This window comes from Apodemus sylvaticus, chromosome 8, assembly GCF_947179515.1.
Source record: "Apodemus sylvaticus chromosome 8, mApoSyl1.1, whole genome shotgun sequence".
Lineage (NCBI taxonomy): Eukaryota > Metazoa > Chordata > Mammalia > Rodentia > Muridae > Apodemus > Apodemus sylvaticus.
The window spans coordinates 83,078,927-83,090,838 of record NC_067479.1 but is presented as its reverse complement, the minus strand read 5'-3'; positions in this window follow the sequence as shown (position 1 = coordinate 83,090,838).

Here is an 11,912-nt window from a genome sequence, read left to right as displayed (position 1 = left end):
ACTCCAAGGACTTCTAAGTACTAGATAGCAAAAGGGATTCGTGTACCTCCCAGAAGAGGATGTGGACCTCACTTGTGCTTCTACGTCCATGGTTTTGGAAAACCATGAGCAGGGAAAGGGCAAACTGCCCTCTGAAAGATGAGACAATCGACTCAACAGGATGCAATCTTTCCATGTGTTTTGTGGAACCCAGATCTTTAAATCCCCTGTCAAAGCCTCAGAGGCTCAGAGCCGATTAATATCCCCCCTCATAAGTCACACCTTTTTCTTTCCAGAGGCTCCGGAGTTGGGCAGGACCATGATTGGAGGGGCTCACAGATGTTTCACACTCAGGAAAACTGAGTCCAAGAGGTACAAGTCCAAGAGTCTCAGGGCAAGCCTTTTGCTAAGAGGCAGACAGTATGGAACCAGAGCTATCACTTTGGTTCAAAAACAAAGAAAGGATGAAGCCTTCCCTGCCAATTGCTGGGGTCCCAGTCATGTCAGATACTGGCAGGATTCATTCTCTTCAATCAGCTCCTTGCACTTATCCAAAGTCTCTTATATCCTGGGAAATTTTCTGCAGGTGGTACATAACTTGGTGATGTTGTATATTGAGCATCTTGAATTCAGAGTTCAGCCTGAAGTAGGGCATGCCCCTGGGTGCAAAGAACCCCATGAGGGCAGGACTCAAGGATCAGATTAATTTAGGCTGCATCCTGGACTCCTGCTAAGTCCTGGCTCCTATGTACTGCTCCTCCTGATGCTCACTAAAGTTATTATGCTTGCACCCCTCATCCCCCACCCCCCACCCCCGGTCAAAAGAGGCAGGGTAAACAAAAAAGAGGGAGCTGGGCTGGATGAGCTCTCAGTGTGACTGAAGGAAGACACTAGCTCTCTAAGAAGTGCCCAGGAGTCTGTACCACAGTCCTCGACAGTCCTTGGCCCAGCAGAAACCCTTGATGACATTTCTCCTGTTTTCAGAGCAGAAATTCTCGATAATGGGTTCCTATTGCTACGGGAATGCCCAGAGCACATAACCAGTATTTCCAGTGAAGAGGCTTTATAAACCCCCCAGGCGATTTCAATTTGTCACAAAAGCAAGCACAAGAAAAAAGGACTCTGCTGCTCAAAGTGGAGTTCCAGGGTCTCATCACTGGCATCACCTGGAAACTCTGAGACAGGCAAATCCTTAGGTCCTATCTTGAACCCCTAACTCCCAGGATCTGGATGTAAACACACACACACACACACACACACACACACACTTATAATGCCCAATAAATATAGGGACATGGCATTCAGCATTGTCTCAGAGAATAATGAACAAAAACAAGAAGAGCAGGAATGACCCCCAGCCTTTCAGTCACATGCTGAGGGGCACTAAGCAGGACCAGGCCCCTCCAGCTACTAGCAGAACCAATCAGACCCCATGGACCTCCAGAGAAAATACAAAAAAAAAAAAAATTGCCAAAAACTCATGGCTCCTAGCATCTTGCATAAGTTAATTGCTGTCAAGGCCTCCTAAAAGGCATGATGTATCCCCAGACCGTGATTCAGTAGGCAGGCTCTGCTTTTCATTTAAAGAAAGCAAAAATAATTTGTGTCCCCACATCACTCCTATCTGTGCTTCATGTTCTGCTTCTAAGTGGCACACAGGAATATTAATTTGGGTGTGAGGATGCCCTGGATGTGCAGCCTTTTGTGACATGAGGGAAGCTGACTTAACAAAAAGGGAGCGAGGCAGTCAGCAGGGAACTGGGGATAATGGCTGCCTGTTATTCAAATCCTTCTTGGTGCAGTGGGCCAGGAGTCCACAAAGTTCATCCCTCTCATTTGTGATCTTACGGAGATCAATTTTCAGTTTCTCCAACCTCTTCATCCTCTGCTCCTGCTCGGTGATAGTGGAAGATTGGGACAATGCCTTCCTACCAGACCCTGTAGGCAGGTAAATGCAAGTCAACTTGCATAGTTGATGGCACAGGGCCAGGAAAGACTGTGCTGAGTCCTGAAAGGAAGCTGAGGACAAGGGAATGCTAGAGACACAGTGAATCCCTGAAAGAGCAGGAAAGCTATCTTCAAGCTATGTCCCTGTTCACACTCACCATAGCTAGACTCTCCATTGCAGTCCACTGCTACACTCCATTGCTACAGTCCCGCTGTCACTGAAATGCAGAAGTTGGCCCATACAAGTAGAATTGAAGGGCATTGTCAGATCATATCTGATGTGATACAAGTAAGCCCTGAAGTCCATAGGACTTAGGACCACCAAGCCCTAATCCTGTATTCAAGGGCAAAGTGTCTGAATGTCTGAGACCTTGATACATGACCAGGGGAGTTTCCCTCTCTGTTCTTGGCATCACATACCCACATAACCTACAGGAATCTGCTGAGCATGAAGTGCTTCAACACTTTATCCTGGGAGGGAGACTTTGTTATTCTCACAGAGCTTCCTCTTGGCGTCCTTTGCCACTCAGAAATTAAGGAGCTCCCAGCAAAGCAGCTGCATGCTTGTCAATTCCTGGATCTCTGCAAAACTAACCGTCAGAAATCCTTTACTCTGAGTCTGCTCTTTATGAACACAGAGGCTCCAGATTACAAACCCTCCTTGTGGAAGATTCAGCTCAAGCCCACCTCCTCCAGAAGCTCCCTATCCCCAGCCTGTGGTTTACTCTGCCTTCCCCAGGATCATTTATTTCTTGCCTTTTATATTAAGGCCAAAGATCAGCTTCCTTCTGCCTCTCTCTGCTCTCACTACGCTCTCTGTTCTCTCTCCTAAATGGCCTGCTCGGCCTGGCCAACATGTCTATGGAAGAAACCTAAAGACACTGAGTGGCCTAAAGACAGTTACTGTTGCCACAATGCTGGTGACCTCACAGAGAATACTAAGGAATCTCAGGGATACATTGGAATCTCCAGAGGAAGGACTGTTAGGTTCCTCTCCAGCAGCCCCAAATCACAGAAGCCAAGCTACCCTTTCCAGGAGCCTTCCTGGAGACAAAAGGGAAGAAATCCAATCACTCCCCCTTCCAAAGTCAGAGATCTCTCTGTTCCATTGGAATCTTTTAACTCCTTCCTGTATGAATAGTGAAGACACACTTTCCAAACACAGACCAGAAATGGCCCTTCCCCTCCTAAATATCTTTAATCAAGGAGTTGATGAATAACGGTTGCTAGGAAGTTAGGTCAAGATGGAGAGGGAGAAAGATGTTTCCCTGCAGTGTTCAAGCACATCAGGGCAGATCTACAGGGCTCTTTCAATGTGTTAGGGTGGAGAGTGATTGTGAGTGTCCTGTTGGAACAATGGGACCCTGAGAAATAGGGTAAGTCTCACTTCACAGAATCTCCCAGCTTCCAAGTTCTTTTTCTGGAACATGTAGCTCAAGCCCACATCCTCCAGGAAACTCCTGTTTCCATGCCCAGGACTCACTGCCATTCCCCAGAACCATTTATATCCTGTTGTTTTACACCAAGATCGAAGGCCAGCTTCCTTCTGCCCCTCTCTGCTGTCTCCATGCCCTTTTTGTCTCTCCCAAAAGCCTGCTCATCCTCGGCAACATATCTAAGGGTGAACCATATAGGCATTGAACAAATGCCCCACAGGCAATTGTGTCACCACAAACCTGGTGACATCACTGAAGATTCTAGGGCTCTCCTGGATGCAAGTCATTGTCCATGGAAGGGACTACTAATGATGTTACTGGGAACTGCAATATCCTACCTGCTAACTAGCTCTTCCCAAGTTGAAGAAAAGCTGTGGTCCACTTTTCAGGAGGCTTTCCTGTGATGTGGGGAATCCTTCAGCAGATTTCTCTGCCTCGTTAGAGTCTCACTTTTCAAGCACTGCTCAGGAGCTAGTCATTCCACTCAAGTGGCCAAAAAGGCTTTCCATACGCTGGACTCCCTTTGTAAACTTTGTATACTTTGTAAATTTTGTAAACCCTCAAGGCAAGAAAATGGCCAGGCTCCTGCCTGAGAAGCTCCAGCATCCATACCTCTGCCCTCAACTGGACCCTCTCCATATTATGCTAATTTTAGGTGAACAAAAGATGCCAATCCCTAAATAGGAAAACCCACCAATCCCTGAACAGGAAAATTTACTAATCCCTGAGCTTCACCCAAGCTCAGGACTTGAAATCCCACCAATCCTCACTCTGAAATTTTCTACACTAGGAAGCTCCCTTTCCCTGTCCCCCAGGACCCTGCACAGGCACCACACCTTGTCCAATTCTTGGTGTCTGTTCCCTCTTGGGAGCATTGGCAGCCACTCCTGGATTCATCCATTCACACTCTGGACCCTCCAATAAATCTTGTTTATCAGATAATGCTGCCTGGTGTGACAGACTCATCAGAAGATGGCAAGAAGCAATAAAGAGAAGCAGGGAAGAATTGAAAAGGAAGGGTAGGGCTGAGGCTCCTGAGCTGCTCAGCTCAGCTGTTGAGACCCTCCTGTCTTAGAGTTTTCATTACTATGAAGAGACACCATGACCAAGGCAACTCTTATAGAAGAGAACATTTAACTGGCGCTGGCTTACAGATTCAGAGGTTCAGTCCATTATCATGGCAGGAAGCGTGGCAGAATCTAGGCTAGCATGATGATTAGCATGATGATAGAGGAGCTGAGAGTTCTATTTAGTTTATAAGGCAAAGAGAAGGCTCAGCATCCTCAGGCAGCTAGGAGGAGAGTCTCAAAGTCCACCCTCACAGTAACACTTTCTCCAACAAGGCTATACCGACTCCAACAAAGCCACACCTCCTAATAGTACCACTCCCTGGACCAAGCACATTTAAACCACCATATTCAACTCCCTGGCCTCTAATGACTTTTTCAAACACTTAAGTCTATGGGAGCCATACCTAGCCATAGCATAATGCAAAATGCACTTAGTCCAACATAAAAATATCTCCATAGTCTATAACAGTCATAACAATGTAAAATGTCCAAAATTCAAAGTCTCTTTTGAGACTCCTCCAATCACTTAACTATAATTCACTATAAAATCAAAATAAAAAAGCAGATCACATAGTTCCAACATCATAGTATTTACATTACCATTCCAAAACAGTGAGGAAATGCTGAACCAAAGCAAGCTCAAACCAAAGCTGGGCAAAATGCAAACTCTTATCTCCACATCTGATGTGAAAATGCTCTTCAGATCTTCAACTCCTATCTGCTTTTGGACTAAAGCACACTTCTTTGTGATTGGTTCCACTCTCTATAAGCGGCGTTCCTCAGGAGGTATACTATGCCTCCAGCATCTCTAACGTCTTGGGGGTTTCAAGGCAATTTCAACCTTATAGCTTATAGCTTCTTATTCTAATGTCTTGGATTTACACATGATCTTCTGAGCTCTTCCAAAAGACTTGAGTTACTTATCCAGCTATGTCTTCTGTAGCACACTAGGTTCTGATTGTCCCTACTCAACTGCTGCTGCTGGTTTGGGTGGTCATCCCATGGTACTGACATCTCCAATATGCAGATCTTCCTCTGCAACTAGGCTTCACCCTTAATGGTGTCAAGCCTCAAGTTCTTTGCATGATCCCTTTAGTCCTGGGCCATTAACTGCAAAACCAGTACCACATGGGTGATTCTTATACATTTCCAAGTCTAGCTATAGCACAAGGTACAACCTTGGCTATCTCTGAAACACAGTTTCGTTGTGCGCTCAGAAAATGCTTCCCAGAAGATTTCACCTCGGTGATCCTTATCTCTTCTTAATCACTGTTAATTTCTTAGCTCTGGCTAACCAGCATCGATTTCTACTCTTGACTCTAAAGCCAGAGCCACATGGCTAAAGCTGCCAAGTTCTGCTTGCCAGAGCTGGAATATGACCCCCTTGTTCTTTTACATTTTTACCAGCTTTCTGTTTTTCAACTCCTTCACTGCCTAAACATGGCTGTCCTGGAACTTGTTCTGTAGATTGACCTCGAGTTCAGAGTTCTGCATGGTTCTGTCTCTTGAATTCTGGGATTAAAAGCATGAACCACCATGCATGGACATAAGCTTTTCATTATAGATCTTAACCAAGTGAAAAACCAAGAATAGCTATCATAATCTCATCAATTTGACTTGTAATAGTATCTCCTTTTGTCCAAATGAAAAAAATAATCAGGACATAACATCTAACCATTATATAAGTCTCCCTTGGACAACTACAAATGCATAAATTTGTCTGAGTGGGATCTTGCCTTAAGGCTGTCACTCCCTAAATTGCATTTAGTATCCTTGAAAACAAGACTTGGCTTCATTCCACTTCCTGGTGATCCTTTACTCTTTGAACTACAAATTTTGTAATTTCCTTTCTAAGCTTGCAACATTTGATCAAACTGCTCTTCACGAGAATAAACCAGAATACAAAGTCTATTCTGAGCTTTTTTGAGACATCTTCTGTCAAAGCAATTAGTTTGAATTTCTTCACCCTAGCCTCAGGCACACTTTGTACAAGGGTTAAAAGCAACCATAGACTCCACCAAAATAGAATAACAATCTCTAGGCAGCATATTGATATTAGAAACCACTTGAGGGAGAACCCCAGAGTTTAAATCACCATCAACACCAATGTATTCCATATTCTTTCTAGGATGACCCATTAAGTCCCATCTAAAGCATTCCTGGCTTTCCAAACTCAAAGTCCCCAACTCCACATTCTTCTAATCAAAATATAGTCCGGCCTATCACAGCAATAACCCTCAGTCTCTGGTACCAACCCATGTCTTAGGGTTTCCATTGTAGTGAAGAGATACCATGACCAAAGCAACTCTTACAAAAGACAGCATTTAACTGGGGCTGGCTTACAGGAGACTCAAACTAGCATGGTGCTAGAGGAGCTAGTAGTCTCCTTCAGAAGACAAACAGAAGGCGCAGCATCCTCAGGCAGCCAGAAGGAGGGTCTCAAAATACACCCTCACAATGACACACTTTCCCCAACAAGGCCCCACCTAAACAAACTCACACCTCCTAATAGTTTTATTTATTCGGCTAAACATCTTCAAACCACCACACCTCCCCCTGGAGCTACAATGCCTCTGTCGAGGAGGCTACCTCTCAGAGCTGTGTAGTTCGTTGGCTCTAGTGTCTCTGGATATTCTTCCATTGGAGCACTGTCCTGCTTCAATGCTGTATGGATCCTAAGCTTCCAAGTCCCAGGATACCTTCCCATCTCAGCAGAAAGGCCAACATTTTGGTGTAGTGCCTCGCATAGACTTTCTTTGGTGCTTGCGCTTCCACACCTCAGGAGGGATTGAACTGCACTAGTACTCTTGCATCTCCAGTTGGCCTGCAGCAGACTCATCTTCCAGCTCACTTACAGCTCAACACCCCGTCCAGTAGCAACAATTAGGTAAGTTTCCCCTTCTAGTTGGTGTAATTGCTTCCCAGAATCCAAGAAAGTGACTGTTGAGTGTCTGTTTCTGGTATTCTTAGGTGGAGGCACCCCCCCCCCCAGCCAAGTTCTTTAAGACTATGGCTGGCTGTCTTTACCTGATTCCATGGCTCCTGTTCTTCCTTCCCCTAACACCACCACCACTGGAGCTGCAACCTTGCAGTTCCTTAGGTCCTACTGGGCCATTGCACCCCTACCTGACCTCCTCTTATGACCTTATCCCACCAGTCTTGGAGCTGTAACCTTGCAATTTTTTTAGTCCCTCCTAGGCCATTGCAACCCTTCCTGCCTTTTTCACATGACCTTGTCCTACCAGACTCGGAGCTGCAACTTTGCAGTTCTATAGGCTCTTCTGGGTCATTGCATCCCTACCTATCCTTCTCGAACTTTCACTTCAGAGATGCCTACAATTGTACAGCTTCTCTAGGCCCTTGTGGCTTTTGAGAGACCCCTTTCTCTAACCCTTTCCTGTGAATTTGACACACACACCCTTAGAGATATTTTTTGCCTTCAGGAATTTGCCATTCTGGGTTTGGTCAGGGTCTCTGCTCCAGGCTTAGCTACACTAAGCTCTGACCCTATTGAGTATGTGATGACCCACTGAACATCTTGTCTCACTCCTGGCCTTCATGGGTTCTGTCTTTGGGCTCTCTGCCTTCACGCTCCTCACCAGAAGTTCTGGTACCAGATCCCAGGTGCTGAGTCTCTCTGGACCTAGACAAGCTCACCTCTGACTCCTGTTGAATGTGTGATATCCCACTGTATGGTTTGTGTCAGTCTCTCTCTTATCTACAGGAATGGTGTCTTCTATACCCTCTCATTCACCCTTGGGATGCCTTTTAGAAAATCTCCAGCCTCTCTATCTAGCAACTGATCTGAAGGGACTCAAATTTATTTGGCCTTAATACCACATAAACAATCTGAATGGCCTCAAAAAATTACCCTAGATCCTAATATTATTTGGGACCATTACAAATACAGCCAGTGATCAGGAAAACTGAGATTCCCTAAGTCACAGCCTTCTTTTATCCCTTATTCTAAGCCTCTTCTCTGTACTTTCTGTATCCCTACCCACAGCTCACTCTCCTTCTCCACTCCTTCAGTTTCCCTTTCTCCTTTTTCAGCAACAGGTGCCCAAACAAGCTCTCACTGGGACCCACTTTTAGCATACCATCAGTCAGCCCCTAGTCTTCCTATTATTACTAGCTCTTGCTCTGCAAAAGAACCTCCTTTACCTCTCTGTACCTAGCCTAAGCCAGCTATTGCTCTCCCTTTTCAGGAACTTGCTGGAGTAGATGGTTTAGTCAGAGTACATGGAGAGCTCAGTAAGCAAACTCAAATAGAGAAGAGACTGGGGTCCTATACTGCTAGTTACTCCACCTTTTTAAAGCAATTCCAATATATTGCCCAATCTTATGATCTCACCTTCCATGATATCTATATGATCCTTACAGACAATCTTCTTCCTGAGGAGCACAGGCAAATCTGGGATCAGGCAAGGGTACATGCAGATGAAGCTCACCAAACTGACACTGCCCACCCTACTGATACCAAGGCAGTCCCCAGCCAGGACCCTGAATGGGATTTAAACACCCCAGGGGGCATTCAAGCTAGAGATCAATTCACCACTTATCTACTGGCCGAGAGTTTGCGAGGCCTCCCTTAAAGCAGTGAATTATAAAAATGTACAAAAGGCCATCCAGAACAAATATAAAAACTGATCTTAATTCCCAGAGCACCTTACCAGGACCTTCTAACAATATACTAATCTGGATCCTGAGACTCCAGTTGAAAGACAACTCCTTATGACATACTTCTTCTCTGAGCTCCTCTGATATTAGGGTCAAATTTAAACATCTAGAGAAAGGATCCCTGACTCCACAGGCAGAAATCTTAACTGTGTCCTTTAAGATATACCATAGGAAAGTTTTGAAACTGCCAAAATGCCTGATGCTGATGGCTGGCCTCAGCAACTGCTTATGCCTCCAAGTCTCCCAAAGCCTGAAAAACTCCCAGTCCCTATTTTAAATGTGGTCAGGAAGGACACTGGGCCTGGGCCTATCCAAGACCTCATAAGCCATTGTAACTATGTCCAAGGTGTCATCAAGAGGGACATTGAACTACTGACTATCCTCATGTCCCTTAAGGTATAAAGGCATTAGACCCAGAATCCCCTCCAACCAATCTCCTAGATCTGGCCATGGACAACTGAGGGGACCCAGGCTCCTTTGGCCTGACCACCACCATCTCCATGACGCCTTGGGTAGTCATCACAGTATCAAGGTGTTAATCTCATTCCTTCTGGATGCTAGGGCTACCTGCTCAGTCATGATGGAGTTCTAGAGACCCAACTCTCCTTCCTGGTTCCCTATTGACAGACTTACCAGGTTTATCACCAAAACACTATCCCCCTTACCCATTTCTTACTAGTGGTACCAACTGTTCCATCCCCTTCTTAGGAAAGGACTTCTGGCCAAAACAGAAGTCTGTTTTGTTTGCTCCCCACATCTGCTTAACTCCAGCCTCACCAGTTGTTGTTCTCCCCCAGACTACAAATCCCCTGATACACCTTTTCCCTTAGCAGTTTCTGAGGTCAATCCCCAGGTATGGGACACCCCAACTCCCTCTACAGCCAAACACCATCCTCCTCTGATTCCATGTCTGGCCAGTCCTGCCTGCTAGCCTCATGTCTCAGTCATTTCTCCTTCATTGCCTCCTTACTCTTCTGTTACACTGTCTTTACAAACACTACCTTTGCACACATACCCTTTACTTGCCTCAAACTCATCCTTATCCCCTATCATCCCCAATCAACTTTGGAACTTGGTACTCTTCACTCCTCCTGGTCACAACCTCCCTCCTCTTTCTCCAAGCCCCTCCAAGTTGATCCTTATTACCTAATTGCTGCTAAACTTGATGGCCTCCCTCACTAGATTCACCTTGAGTCTCATCTTAAGCTATTATTTGAAGGTAATCCTACTTTTTACATCTCAACCCCAACAGGAGGGTCTTGCACTCTAGTTTCAAAAACTATCAAGGTTGAGTAACTTGCCTCTAATCTCAGTAGAATGAGACCTCATACCTGTGTTGAGACCTTAGCCCAGTCATATTGGGTTATAGCCTACACTTCTTTCTTTTGCTCACCCCCATCAGTAGTGAGCAGTATGTATGGCAATTTGAGTTTCAGGAAAGCCATATTCAACAACTAGAACATATCATTCATATGATAGGGTCTGGAGACTGCTCACCAGCAAAGTTTTGAAAGAAGATATGAATCCTTGTACCACCTAAGTGGTTTCCAAAGCACCTGTTCCCTATACTTGTTTACTCTGTGATCAAACTAGGGATTACTGGCAACATTGGCCAGAGACTTTTGGAGGCTGTTATTATTGGTCATGTCAGGAGTCATGATGCAAATTCAGAAATGCATATTTCCCATTTTATGCAGAACGGGGAACTTTTATATACCTATCTAGGATTAATGGCACCCCAGGTGGGAGGCAGGAGTCATTGATAAATTTTACTGTAACATTCATCACTGCTACCTATTAGCCACTATCAAAATACAATTCTCTCAACACCTGGGTATAGACACAAAAAAGGAAATGTTCCTCAAGGTCTTTACATCCTTAATGTCACACCTCTTATTCAATACTGATCCCACCTCTCTATCATATTATCTCTTATTTCAGACCTCAACCTCTGCATATGAGTTATTGAACAATGCTCTGCTGATTGCTTTGGAGACTATTAGGCCAAATTCACATGCACCATTTGTGGCCTTGTTGTCTTATTAGATTCTTTCACCTCTCTGCTCATTAATTGCTTCAAGTCAAACATTACAACCACCCTATGTCTTTTCCACATTTCTTGCTTTGGTACTGCAGACTGCTTTAACTCCTCAGGGGCACACTTTGTGGGCACACAGATCCTGCAGACTGCAATAATACCATAACCCTTAACACCACCACTCAACCTCTATACCCAAATGTTTACTATGCCTCTATTCTCTACAGCACTCAATTCCACCACTGTCCACCCACTGAGTAGCCTGGGACGTGTGCCCTGGTGTTCCTTTTTCCAAAGCTAGAGGTAGTACCTGGTGAAGAACCTTTGCCAGTTCCCATCACAGGGTTTATATCAGAAAATCATAATAACTGAGCACCTCAGATCCTGCCTTCCCTTGCCTTACTGGGTGTACCTGCTGGTGTTGCCACTGGGAAGGCAGGACTGACTACTTCTCTGTTTACCACTGGTTTTTTTTTCTTCTTCATTCTGCAAGGATTTCCAATGGGTGGAACAGATAATCCTCACTCTCCATGGCCAAATAGACTCACTGAAAGCTCTAGTGATACAAAATCAGCAAGGATTAGATTTGTAGCAGCAGAAGCAGCAGCAGCAGAGAGAGAGAGAGAGAGAGAGAGAGAGAGAGAGAGAGCCTGAGGACAAATGTTGCTTTCAAATCAGCTAGTCAGGCATAGTAAAAGATAAGATCCTACAACTCCTGATCTCTAAAACATAGAAAACAGCTTGATTCCTCTGTCTAGTGGG